At 44.5% G+C, this 14,726-nt stretch overlaps 1 protein-coding gene across 2 annotated transcripts in view; it reads right to left on the bottom strand.

Annotated features, from left to right (window-relative positions):
* LOC149431208 (phosphatidylinositol 4,5-bisphosphate 3-kinase catalytic subunit delta isoform-like) overlaps positions 1-14,726 on the bottom strand; it is a 74,165-nt gene that overhangs the window by 51,169 nt on the left and 8,270 nt on the right. Inside the window, exon 2 of one of the 2 annotated variants that reach the window (XM_089665790.1) lies at positions 6,904-7,095. The exons of the other annotated variant lie outside the window; for it this stretch is intronic. The gene's annotated coding sequence lies outside the window, so the exon portion shown is untranslated. The remainder of the gene's footprint in view (positions 1-6,903; positions 7,096-14,726) is intronic. 2 annotated transcript variants of the gene reach the window in all.

The raw sequence follows: 14,726 nt of genomic DNA, 5'->3' as shown, positions 1-14,726 counted from the left end.
ATAATATCTTTGCTGGATCTGACAAACAAGATGTAATAAGATAAAGCCTACGTGAACCCAAATCACCAAAACTCTAATAGAACCTTTAGCATATTAATGTCATTTCACATCATCTTTAATCTGGGGCAAATCTCACATGACTGGCGATCCTGGCATTAACGTCCTTTGTTCAGGCATATAACCCTGTTATAGGATGACAACACTCTGTCCCTATAGTGGTGTGAACCTCCTGCGCTCCCAACTATATAAAAAACACCAGGAGAAGCTGCTAACATTAAATCATATACCAGTGATTGTGATAAATAAATACAATAAAAAATGTAGCACTACTCCTTTAGGTACATACACACACATATATATAATACATTAATTAGTGATGTGTAAACTCAAAATTACATCAAATTAAATCAAAGAAAAAATTTATGTGATAGTGATATCAATTAAAATTAATTGGTGCCCATTACTCATTAGATCTACAAAGTTAAATCAGGTAACTTAAAACATGTGAAAAAACATTTTCATATATATATAATTCTGTGAATATAAAACCACACGTGCCTCTCGTGTAGTGAAAAAAGCACAATATACCGTATTTTTCGCCGTATAAGACGCACTTTTTCTTCCCCAAAACTGGGGGGGAAATGTCAGTGCGTCTTATGGGGCGAATATGGAGCGGCCGGTCCGGTATTTCCACCGCGGCCGTGTCAGAATACCGGGCCGGCCGTTCAGCTCTGCAGCGGGACCTTACCTGTTCCTCTATCCAGCGGCGTACTGTCTTCCCGGCTTCTGTAGTGTGGGCGCTCGGCATGACAGCCGGGTGCCAAGTGCGCATGCGCAAGAAGCGGTGCTTTTTGTGAATGGTAAGGCGGTACCTGGGACACATGACAGATCCCAGAAGCCGCCAGACCAATCACAAAGCGCAAGTGCTTCTCGCTCATGCGCACTGGGCACCCGGCTGTCATGCTGAGCGCCATTACAGAAGCCGGGAAGACAGCGTGCGGCTGGATTGAGGAACAGGTAAGATCAAACAAAAACTCTGCGGAAGTAAGAGCGGGTACCTGTCAAATTCAGGTACCCGCTCCCCACCTCCCCAAAGGTCAGCAGTCATCTGTACTGTCCGCAGTCTCTGGTCATCCCTGTACTGTCCGCAGTCTCTGGTCATCCCTGTACTGTCTGCAGTCTCTGGTCATCCCTGTACTGTCTGCAGTCTCTGGTCATCCCTGTGCTGTCCGCAGTCTCTGGTCATCTCCTGTACTGTGTCCGCAGTCTCTGGTCATCTCCTGTACTGTGTCCGCAGTCTCTGGTCATCTCCTGTACTATGTCCGCAGTCTCTGGTCATCCCTGTACTGTCTGCAGTCTCTGGTCATCTCCTGTACTGTGTCCGCAGTCTCTGGTCATCCCTGTACTGTGTCCGCAGTCTCTGGTCATCTCCTGTACTGTGTCCGCAGTCTCTGGTCATCTCCTGTACTGTGTCCGCAGTCTCTGGTCATCTCCTGTGCTATGTCCGCAGTCTCTGGTCATCTCCTGTACTGTGTCCGCAGTCTCTGGTCATCTCCTGTACTATGTCCGCAGTCTCTGGTCATCTCCTGTACTGTGTCTGCAGTCTCTGGTCATCCCTGTACTGTGTCTGCAGTCCATTAGTTCAGAATTTTTTTTTCCTGTTTTCTGCCTCTAAAACCTAGGTGCGTCTTATGGTCAGGTGCGTCTTATACGGCGAAAAATACGGTAACCGTAAATAGAACAGTGCTCTCAAAGTCCAATAAATGCTGATAGTGACCAAAGAATTAAAAAAAAAAAAAAAACACTCGTGCTTCCAATAACTACTGATGGTGACCATAAATTAACAGGAACTCGTGTAGATATTTGGGTGCATATGAATATGACAATCCGACCTCCATCTGGATAAGCCTCTCACCTCATCACTTCGACCCTTGAGGATCAAAGCGCTTTAGTGGATCCCCCTCACGGATCCTCCAAGATAGCTATCACTTCAAATGTTGCTCCTTGTCGCACCCAAATCTCTCAGAAATTAGTACTCCACCAATGGCTCCTCTCCAGGCAAGTTGCAGCATCAATCTCTGTTATAAACTCTCACTTGCTTTAGCTCCTGACAGAGGTTCCTCCCCCGAGTTACTGGCTGCGACAGCAGAGCCAAAATTTGCAGTGACAATGGAGAAACTATCACTGGAGAAGAATCCTGTACTCATACTGTACACTTTGTAGAGTATATCAGGTTTTGTCAGAACAGTAGAAAAGTATTTGGGAAAACTTGGTCAGAGTCATCAGTGCGGAGCCATATTCTGAGCAGCGTATGTTTTTGCTCTGACAAAACCTGATACAGGATTCTTCTCCAGTGATAGTTTCTCCATTGTCACTGCAAATTTTTGCTCTGCTGTCGTAGCCAGTAACTCGGGGGAGGAACCTCTGTCAGGGGCTATGGTCACCATCAGTAGTTATTGGAAGCATGAGTGTTTTTTTTTTTTTATTCTTTGGTCACTATCAGCATTCATTGGACTTTGAGAGCACTGTTCTATTTACGGTTATATTGTGGTTTTTTCACTACATGAGAGGCACGTGTGGTTTTATATTCACAGAATTATATATATATATATATATATATATATATATATATATATATATATATATAATATGAAAATGTTTTTTCACATGTTTTAAGTTACCTGATTTAACTTTGTAGATCTAATGAGTAATGGGCACCAATTAATTTTAATTGATATCACTATCACATAAATTTTTTCTTTGATTTAATTTGATGTAATTTTGAGTTTACACATCACTAATTAATGTATTATATATATGTGTGTGTGTATGTACCTAAAGGAGTAGCGTTACATTTTTTATTGTATTTATAGAACGCTCTGTCCCTGATTCTCCAGTGTGGTCACCCTAATTGATACAGTAGTTGTTCAGCAGTTCATGTCAGGTTTACATCAGGTTCAGGTAAGTTTTTTATCCTGTTCACACATATGCTGTTTAGAACCGGTTCCCATAGAAGTTAATAGCCTGTAATCTGCACCTGAACTGGACCGGACTGCTCAGAAATCGGACAGGACTCTTTTTCGATCTGCACAGAACATATGTGAACAGGCACCAGAGGAAGCAATGTTATGTCTCATGTCATGCGGATTGGATGCGGCTCAATCCACACATCTGAACTGGCACTTGGGCTCCATTCACACCTTAGAATTTTGAAGCTCAAAGCTTAAAGCGGAGCGCCACCCAAAAAGGGGAAGTTCTGCTTTAAGGACTGCTCCCCCGCTCACCATTAAGGATTGGCACCTTTGAGGGGCGGGGGGAGTGGGTACCCAAATTTGACAGGCACCCGCTCCCACTTCCGGTCCGATCGCCTAGGTCAGGGGTAGGCAACCTGCGGCTCTCTAGCTGTTGTGGAACTACATTTCACATGAGGCATTGCAAAGATTACAAAACTGACAGTTACAGCTATGACTTGCAGAGGCATGATGGAACTTGTAGTCCTGCGGCTCTCAGGTTGCCTACCCCTGGCCTAGGCGATCAGAAGGGGAAGTTGTCCTCCCTCCCTGTAGTCTTTTGGGACACGTGACAGGTCCCAAAAGACTACAGGACCATTCATGAAGCGCAACGCTACTCACGCATGCTCAGTGGGCGCCCAGCTGTGAAGCCGCAAGCTGTCACAGCCGGGTGCCCACACTGAAGATGCCGGCCTCCTGGAATACAGCACGGCCGGTGAAACAAGCTGCGGGGGACACACCACGGGACCGAGGGACAGGTAAGTGGCTGTTTTTTTTAAAGTCAGCAGCTACAGTTTTTGTAGCTGCTGACATTTATTTTTTGACAACGTGAGTGGAAGTCCGCTTTATAGCCAGCAATACATGGATCAAAATTCAGCCAGTTCAGCAGGGACAGGCCAAGGTTCGATCCATGTATGGGCAGGCTGATCCATTGATCGACTTGGATACAACCAGCCTGCCAGATTTTTCTACGTGCAATTACGGTCAGCGGCTATAGCAGCTAGCAGTAATCATTGTGTTCTGGCCGCCGGAAAGGCTCCCCGCGCCCCCTCATTAGAACACATTAGTGCTGCAGGAGGCATTCCTCCCATCAACACTGACTATGGTGATAGAGGAATTGAGCAATTTTCTTTCCATCCACCAATGGTAGAAGGAAAGAAGATCGAATCATCTATGCGCTGCCTTAGGTAAGTTGTCAGGAACACCCAAAGCTCCCAGGTGGTCAGGGACCACAGACAGGAATTATGACAGGCGACATTCATTGTGGGAGCATCCAAGATGTCAGGCGCTGATCAAACTCGCCAGGCATGTCCTATAACTAAACTATCATTTTTGGGTGGATTTGCCTTTGAAGTAGTTTATCAAGTAACTGAGCTAAACTGAATTTATAATTAGATATATATATATATATATATATATATATATATATATACATACATACACACACACATATATATATATATATATATATATATATATACATACACACACACATATATACATACATACATATACATACACACACACATATATACATACATACATATACATACACACACACATATATACATACATACATATATGTATATATATATATATAAATACACACACATATACATACATACATACACACACACATATATATATATATATATATATACATACACACACATATACATACATACATACATACATACATACACACACACACATATATACATACACATATATATACATACACACATACAGTGGGGATCGAAAGTTTGGGCACCCCTGCTAAAAATTTGTATTAATGTGCATAAAGAAGCCAAGGAAAGATGGAAAAATCTCCAAAAGGCATCAAATTACAGATTAGACATTCTTATAATATGTCAACAAAAGTTAGATTTTATTTCCATCATTTGCACTTTCAAAATAACAGAAAACAAAAAAATGGCGTCTGCAAAAGTTTGGGCACCCTGCAGAATTTATAGCATGCACTGCCCCATTTGCCAAGCTGAGACCTGCAGGTGTCATGGATTGTTCTCAATCATCGTCTGGGAAGACCAGGTGATGTCAATCTCAAAGGTTTTAAATGCCCAGACTCATCTGACCTTGCCCCAACAATCAGCACCATGGGTTCTTCTAAGCAGTTGTCTAGAAAACTGAAACTGAAAATAGTTGACACTCACAAAGCTGGAGAAGGCTATAAGAAGATAGCAAAGTGTTTTCAGATGTCAATATCCTCTGTTCGGAATGTAATTAAGAAATGGCAGTCATCAGGAACAGTGGAAGTTAAAGCAAGATCTGGAAGACCAAGAAAAATATCAGACAGAACAGTTCGCAGGATTGTGAGAAAAACAATTCAAAACCCACGTTTGACTGCACGATCCCTCCAGAAAGATCTGGCAGACACTGGAGTTGTGGTACACTATTCCACTGTAAAGAGATACTTGTACAAATATGGTCTTCATAGAAGAGTCATCAGAAGAAAACCTCTTCTACGTCCTCACCACAAAAATCATCGTTTGAACTTTGCAAATGAACATATAGACAAGCCTGATGCATTTTGAAAAACAAGTTCTGTGAACCGATGAGGTTAAAATTGAACTTTTTGGCCGGAATGAGCAAAGGTACGTTTGGAGAAGAAGGGGCACAGAATTTAATGAAAAGAGCCTCTGTCCAACTGTTCAGCATGGGGTTGGATCAATCATGCTTTGGGGTTGTGTTGCAGCCAGTGGCACAGGGAACATCTCACGAGTAGAAGGAAAAATGGATTCAATAAAATTTCAGCAAATTTTGGATGGTAACTTGATGCCATCTGTGAAAAAGCTGAAGTTAAAGAGAGGATGGCTTCTACACATGGATAATGATCCTAAACACACCTCGAAATCCACGGGGGATTACATCAAGAGGCATAAACTGAAGGTTTTGCCATGGCCTTCACAATCTCCTGACCTCAACATAATTGAAAATCTATGGATAGACCTTAAAAGAGCAGTGCGTGACAGACAGCCCAGAAATCTCAAAGAACTGGAAGACTTTTGTAAGGAAGAATGGGCAAAGATACCTCAAACAAGAATTGAAAGACTCTTGGCTGGCTACAAAAAGCGTTTACAAGCTGTGATACTTGCCAAAGGGGGCAGTACAAGATATTAACTCTGCAGGGTGCCCAAACTTTTGCAGGCGCCATTTTTTTGTTTTCTGTTATTTTGAAAGTGTAAATGATGGGAATAAAATCTAACTTTTGTTGACATATTATAAGAATGTCTAATCTGTAATTTGATGCCTTTTGGAGATTTTTCCATCTTTCCTTGGCTTCTTTATGCACATTAATACAAATTTTTAGCTGGGGTGCCCAAACTTTCGATCCCCACTGTACATATATATATATATATATATATATATATATACACACACACGCCATTAAATTGTTATGAACTATTTGAGGACACAGAGTGTACTACACACATCCAAAAAAAACTTCAAAAAGTACTCAGGGCTTGTATAGCACATACGGTACATAGTTACACTGGTTGAAAAAAGACAAGTCCATCCAGTTCATCCAACAGAAGGGGAAAAAAATCCTAAATACACAATACTATACCCACAGTTGATCTACAGGAAGGCAAAAAACAAAAAAAACACCTTGATCCACTTTGCTCCAGCAGGGGCAAAAAAAATTCCTTCCTGATCCCCCAAGAGACAATCAGATATTCCCTGGATCAACTTTACCTATAAATGTTATATCCAGTTATATTACAGTCCCTTCTGCCCTGTCGCCGCGCGCCCTCCCCTCCTACTTGACAACATTTCCTGGCTCTTAAAGCAATGTTCCATTCACCTTTGTAAAAATTAAAAGTCAGCAGCTACAAAAACTGTAGCTGCTGACTTTTATTACACGGCCACTCACCTGTCCCGGGATCCCGTGCTGTCCTCACCCGATCAGTTTTTGTTCCCCAGCGTTGGCATCTTAACTGCTTGCGGCTGCCCACTGTGCATGGCCGAGCAGTGCTGCGCCTTGTGAATGTAGCACACTTTTCCCAATGCACACTTTCCTACAGAAATGGCTGTGTAGGTAAACGGGTGCTGCAGCGACCATCGGCTGGAAGAGAAGACAATCAGAGCGAGAAAATGTCACCAGCATACTACGCATCTCCAAAATGAGTCCAAAGCTTTAAATCAGCAATCACATCGTTACAGCAGAAGTAAATGTTTCGGAGCCTCCTTAACCCCTTGACGTCGATCGCACGCAAACATGCGGCCTGGTCCTTTATGCCAAGTGGCCGCATATTTGCGTGCAATTAAAAAATACATACAGTCATGGCCGAAATTGTTGGCACCCTTGATATTTTTCCTGAAAATCAAGTATTTCACACAAAAAAGGTATTGCATTAACACATGTTTTGCTATACACATGTTTATTCCCTTTGTATGTATTGGAACAAATATAAAACAGAGGCAGAAAAGCAAATATGACATAATGTCACACAAAACCCCAAAAATGGGCTGGACAAAAGTATTGGCACCCTTAACTTAATATTTGGTTGCACACCCTTTGGAAAACATAACTGAAATCAGTCGCTTCCTATAACCATCAATAAGCTTCTGACACCTCTCACCCGGAATTTTGGACCACTCTTCCTTTGCAAACAGCTCCAGGTCTCTCTTATTGGAAGGACACCTTTTCCCAACAGCAATTTTAAGATCTCTCCACAGGTGTTCAATGGGATTTAGATCTGGGATCATTGCTGGCCACTTCAGAACTCTCCAGCGCTTCTTTGCCATCCATTTCTGAGTGCTTTTTGACGTATGTTTGGGGTCATTGTCCTGCTGGAAGACCCAGGATCTTGGACGCAAACCCAGCTTTCTGACACTGGGCCTTACAGTGCGACCCAAAATCCTTTGGTAATCCTCAGATTTCATGATGCCTTGCACACAGTCAAGGCACCCAGTGCCAGAGGCAGCAAAACAACCCCAAAACATCATTGAACCTCCACCATATTTTACCGTAGGTACTGTGTTTTGTTCTTTGTAGGCCTCATTCCGTTTTCGGTAAACAGTAGAATGATGTGCTTTACCGAAAAGCTCTATCTTGGTCTCATCTGTCCACAAGACGTTTTCCCAGAAGGCTTTTGGCTTACTCAAGTACATTTTGGCAAACTGTAGTCTTGCTTTTTTATGTCTCTGTGTCAGCAGTGGGGTCCTCCTGGGTCTCCTGCCATAGCGTTTCATTTCATTTAAATGTCGACGGATAGTTCGCGCTGACACTGATGCTCCCTGAGCCTGCAGGACAGCTTGAATGTCTTTGGAACATGTTTGGGGCTGCTTATCCACCATCCGGACTATTCTGCGTTGCAATCTTTCATCAATTTTCCTCATCCGTCCACGACCAGGGAGATTAGCTACAGTGCCATGGGTTGCAAACTTCTTGATAATGTTGCGCACTGTGGACAAAGGCAAATCTAGTTCTCTGGAGATGGACTTGTAACCTTGAGATTGTTGATATTTTGCCACAATTTTGGTTCTCAGGTCCTCAGACAGTTCTCGTCTCCTCTTTCTGTTGTCCATGCTTAGTGTGGCACAGACAGACACACAATGCAAAGGTTAAGTGAACGTCTCTCCTTTTTATCTGCTTTCAGGTGTGATTTCTATATTGCCCACACCTGTTACTTGCCCCAGGTGAGTTTACAGGAGCATCACATGCTTGTAACATTCTTATTTATCCGCAGTTGTGAAAGGGTGCCAATACTTTTGTCCAGCCCATTTTTGGAGGTTTGTGTGACATTATGTCGAATTTGCTTTCTTTCCTCCCTTTTTTTGTTTTGTCCCAATACACACAAAGGGAATAAACATGTGTATAGCAAAACATGTGTTAATGCAATACGTTTCGTGAGAAATACATGATTTCCTGGAGAAATATCAAGGGTGCCAACAATTTCGGCCATGACTGTATGTGCTGAGAGCACGCACCCTGCGCGCTCCCAGCACATATGTCCGCGACTCCCAGAAAGGTCCCGATCTCCCCTTTCGATTGGGACCTTTTCTGATCATGTGACCGATCATGTGAATCACAGCGGTCACATGACCTTAAAACCCCACCCCCCCACGCCGTCTTCTGAAACTCTTAAAGGGCCAGGAGGCACCGGCACCAAAAGGTTTTTAATCAGTCATATGATACGTGACTTGTGAACGGTTATCAGTCTTCCAGGACCTGTAAGGTGTCCCAGAGGACTGCAGGTAGAGAGGGGAAGAGGGAAGAGAACTTCTATTAAGATCGCCTAGGTCAGGGGTAGGAAACCTGAGAGCCGCAGGACTACAAGTTCCATCATGCCTCTGCAAGTCATAGCCGTAACTGTCAGTTTTGTAATCTTTGCAATGCCTCATGGGAAATGTAGTTCCACAACAGCTAGAGAGCCACAGGTTGCCTACCCCTGGCTAGGTGATCCAAGTGGAAGTGTAAGCAGGTACCTGTCAAAACCATGTACCCAACCCCCCCCCCCCTTCCCCCCCAAAAAAAAAATGTGAATACAGAAGCTCCAGCCATCTGACACAGTGTGTTTCAACTGTTCAAATGTGAAATAGAAAGATACATAGGAACATTGTTACATCCTATTTACTGATCCATTCATCTACAAATACAAATATTTTGAAAAAAACTTTATTTCCCCATTTGTTTTGTAATTTTTTTTGCATTAAAAATTAAATTGCCGTTGATCCACTACCTTTATGTGCCTTAATGACCCTCATCCGGACTTTCCTTTCTACTCTTTTTGTATTGCTCTATATTGCATTTTCTCTGCTTGGCTAGGCGAGATATACTTGACCTCAAATTGGCTGCGATTTATGTCTTGTCTTAACTGCCACTTGTTGCGACAGACTTTATTGTTTTCATGTTTCTATGTGTATATACACGATGGCACGATGTTCATTGATATGGATTGTTTTACTTACGTCTTTTTCTTTTGTAGAACTACGCAATAAAAACCATTTAAATATAAAAAATTATTTGCAGGATAAGTTCCCCTTTAGTAACATGTTACACCCTTATTTAGGAAGTAATAAGTAACATGTCACTATCAGGGGCGGACTGACCATTACAGCACTCGGGCCCTGCCCTAGGGCCCAGGGTCAATAGGGGGCTCCATGAAATGCCCCTGGTACCTTTTATAGGCTTTTTTGGGTGTGCTTTGAGTGTGGGCAAGGACACAGGGGCCCCATGATCCCCTATTGCCCCGGGGCCCCATGAGTTGTCAGTCCTCCCCTGTTCACTATGCATCACCTCCCTTCCCCTCACCATCCCCACCCATTTCATGACAGCAGACAGCGGGGGTCCTCTCCCCGTACCAATAGAAAACTTGTGGGGTGACATAAAAAAATGCAGTTTCTGAGGCAAAACCAAGAAATAGAGAACTGTGGAATGTAGTCCACAGTACCCACTGTCCAATTTAAAACAGCGCAGTTGTTCGGGGCTCCGCTTGCACAGCTGCGTCGTTCATTCACAGGAATCTGTGAATCAATCAACTATACGGGTGCATCTCAAAAAATTTGAGTATCATAAAAAAAGCTAAATTATTTCAGAAATTCAATAAGTGAAACTCGCATTATATAGATTCATTACACACAGCGATACATTTCAAGCATTTCTTTTAATTCTGATGATCATGGCTTACAGCTAGTGAAAACCCAAAATTCAGTAAGGCTTGGTTCACATCTGTGCGGGTGGTGCCGCTGAAGATCCGCACGAAAATCCGGGCAGCCGCAACCCCCGCACAGAGAAACTTCTAATGGCACGCCGCCCGCACTGGAAAACGCAACCGTACTGGGAACCGAGGATCCCGTACGGGCTGCGTTTTCAGAAGTGCAGGGACTTCTTCCCTGTGTGTCACGGGGCACGGGAGTCCGTCCTCGGGCCCCTTCTCTTCTCCATCTACACCTCCTCCCTTGGCCAACTCATACACTCTCACGGCTTCAACTACCACCTCTATGACGATGACACACAAATCTATCTCTCAACCCCCCACCTCACCACCTCAGTCTCCGCCCGAATCACACACCTACTGAGCGACATATCAGACTGGATGTCGCTCCACTTCCTTAAACTGAACTGAGTTTCTTGTCTTCCCCCCAGCCTGGACCCCACCCCCCCCTATTGACTTCTCCATCACATCCAACAACGCCACCATCAAACCCGCCCTGCAGGCCAGAGTACTGGGTGTCATTCTGGACTCCAACCCATCCTTCCAGCCCCAAGTCCAATCTTTAACAAACTCGTGCAGACTCCACCTCCGCAACATCGCCAAAATCCACACGTTCCTAATCCCAGAAACCACTAAACAGCTCATCCACTCCCTCATCATATCACGACTCGACTACTGCAACTCCCTCCTCACTGGCCTGCCTCGCCACAGGCTATCCCCGCTTCAGTCGATCCTGAACACGGCTGCCAGACACATTCACCTTTCCAACCGCTCCATTTCCGCCACCCCCCTCTGCCAATCCCTCCACTGGCTTCCGATTGCGCAACGGATCAAATTCAAAATCCTAACACTGACGTACAAAGCCGTCCACCATACTGCCCCGAACTACATCACCGACCTAATATCCAAGTACCACCCAACATGCACACTCCGCTCCTCACAAGACCTCCTTCTCTCTAGTTCCCTGGTCTCCTCCTCCCATGCCCGCCTCCAGGACTTCTCCAGGGTGTCACCCATCCTCTGGAACTCCCTGCCCCAACCCATCAGATTATCACCTACTCTCCTCTCCTTTAGGCGCACCCTGAAAACCCTCCTCTTCAGGAAAGCCTACCCCACCCCCTGCTAACTTGCCGACCTCCTCCACTCTTCCTACCACTCCATCCCCCACAGCTATCTCCTCCTGTGCCACCATCCCCTCCCTCCTAGATTGTAAGCTCCAAGGAGCAGGGCCCTGGATCCCCTCATGTTTTGCATTGTATTGGTATTGTTCTGTCACATGTTCTGTCCCCCTTTGTAATGTACAGTGCTGAGCGAACTATTGGCGCTTTATAAATACTGTATAATAATAATTCAAATGAATGGGCTCTCCTGCCTGCGCAAAGCGCGGCCGCATATATGTGAACCGGGGCTAACTCAGAAAATTAGAATATTGTAAAAAAAAGTTCAATATTGTAGACTCATGGTGTCACACTCTAATCAGCTAATTAACTCAACACACCTGCAAAGGTTTCCTGAGCTTTTAAACCATCTCTGTCTGGTTCAGTAAATTACACAATCATGGGGAAGACTGCTGACTTGACAATTGTCCAGAAGACAGTCATTGACTCCTAGATTGTAAGCTCCCAGGATCAGGGCCCTCCTAACCCTCTTGTATTGAACTGTATTGTTGCTGTATTGTCTCCCGTTATATTGTAAAGCGCTGAGCAAACTGTTGGCGCCATAAATCCTGTATAATAATAATTATAATAATTGGCACCCTCCACAAGAAGGGTAAGTCACAAAAGGTCATTGCTAAAGAAGCCGGATGTTCAGAGTGCTGTATCCAAGCATTTAAAAGGAAAGTTGAGTGATATATATACATGAGATAGACTCGTTACATGCAAAGCAAGATAGTTCAAGCCGTGATTTGTCATCATTGTGATGATTATGGCTTACAGCTCATGAAAACCCCAAATCCACAATCTCAGAAAATGAGAATATTGTGAAAAGGTGGAATATTCTCGGCTCAAAGTGTCCCACTCTAATCAGCTAATTAAGCCATAACAGCTGCAAAGGGTTCCTGAGCCTTTAAATGGTCTCTCAGTCTGGTTCAGTAGGAATCACAATCATGGGAAAGACTGCTGACCTGACAGTTGTGCAGAAAACCATCATTGACACCCTCCATAAGGAGGGAAAGCCTCAAAAGGTAATTGCAGAAGAAGTTGGATGTTCCCAAAATGCTGTATCAAAGCACATTAATAGAAAGTTATGTGGAAGGGAAAAGTGTGGAAGAATAAGGTGCACAAGCAGCAGGGATGACCGCAGCCTGGAGAGGACTGTAAAGCAAAGGCCATTCAAGAATTTGGGGGAGATTCACAAAGAGGACTATGGCTGGTGTCAGGGCTTCAAGAGGCACCACACTCAGACGTATCCAGGACATGGGCTACAACTGTCGCAGTCCTTGTGTTAGCCACTCCTGAACCAGAGACAACATCCGAAGCGTCTTACCTGAGCTATGGAGAAAAAGGACCGGACTGTTGATCGGTGGTCCAAAGTCCTGTCTTCGGAGGAAAGTAAATTTAGCATTTCATTTGGAAATCAAAGTCCCAGAGTCTGGAGGAAGAGTGGAGAGGCACAGAATCCAAGTTGCATGAAGTCCAGTGTGAAGTTTCCACAGTCAGTGATGGTTTGGGGAGCCGTGTCATCTGCTGGTGTTGGTCCACTGTGTGTTTATCAAGTCCAAAATCATCGCAGCCATCTACCAGGGAATTCTAGAGCTCTTCATGCTTCCCTCTGCTGACCAGCTTTATGGGGATGTTGACTTCATTTTCCAGCAGGACGTGGCCCCTGCCCACACTGCCAAAAGGACCAATACCTGGTTTAATGATCATGGGATCACTGTGCTTGATTGGCCAGCAAACTCGCCTGACCTAAACCCCATAGAGAATCTGTAGGGTATTGTCAAGAGGAAGACAAGAGACACCAGACCAGGGGCGGACTGACAACTCATGGGGCCCCCGGGCAATAGGGAATCATGGGGCCCCTGTGTCCTCACCCACGTTCAAACCACACCCAAAAAAGCCTATGAAAAGGTACTAGGGCATCTCATGGGGCCCCTGGGCAATAGGGGATCATGGGGCCCCTGTGTCCTCACCCATGTTCAAACCACACCCAAAAAAGCCTATGAAAAGGTACTAGGGCATCTCATGGGGCTCCCGGGCAATAGGGGATCATGGGGCCCCTGTGTCCTCACCCACGTTCAAACCACACCCAAAAAAGCCTATGAAAAGGTACCCGGGGCATCTCATGGGGCCCCCTACTGACCCTGGGCCCTCAGGCAGTGCCCGAGTGGTCAGTCAGCCCCTGCACCAGACCCAACAATGCAGATGAGCTGAAGGCCGCCATCAAAGCAACCTGAACAACCAGAACACCTCAGCAGTGCCTCCATGTCACGCCGCATTGGTGCAGCAATTCATGCAGAGGGGCCCCGACCAAGTATCGAGTGCCTACTATACTATACATCGACTTACTTTTCAGTTAGCCAACATTTCTGTATTAAAAATCCCGTTTTTTTTATTGGTCTTGTGTAATATTCTAATTTTCTCAGTTTTGGGTTTTCACTAGGCGCAAGCCATAATCTTCAAAATTAAAAGAAAGAAATGCTGGAAATCTATCACTGTGTGTAATAAATCTATAGAACATACGAGTTTCACTTTTTGTATTGAATTGCTGAAACAAATTCACTTTTTGATGATATTCTAATTTATCGAGATGCACCTGTAAGTCCCGTCTTCCACCGCAGCTGACGGCTTGCAGCTCTCAATGGACTGGGAGGACGGTGATGAGCGCCCTCGTAGTCCATTCACTCTTCCTCCAGCCTTGTAACTGAAAGCCTGTACAGAAGTACGGCACAAAGCGGGAGGGAGAGTGTGCAGGAGCCTGACATCGCACCAACCAACCAACCACCGATCGTGGGTGCAATGCTCTGCAGGCTAACAAATGCACATTTTCTTACCTGCAAAAAAATATGCATTCATCATTTATTTAAAGGTTGAAT

The sequence above is a fragment of the Staurois parvus genome, unplaced genomic scaffold (assembly GCF_062004578.1).
Source record: "Staurois parvus isolate SC_StPar_1 unplaced genomic scaffold, SC_StPar_1.0 ptg002351l, whole genome shotgun sequence".
NCBI classification, from domain to species: domain Eukaryota; kingdom Metazoa; phylum Chordata; class Amphibia; order Anura; family Ranidae; genus Staurois; species Staurois parvus.
This window is presented reverse-complemented; position numbering and strand designations above follow the sequence as displayed.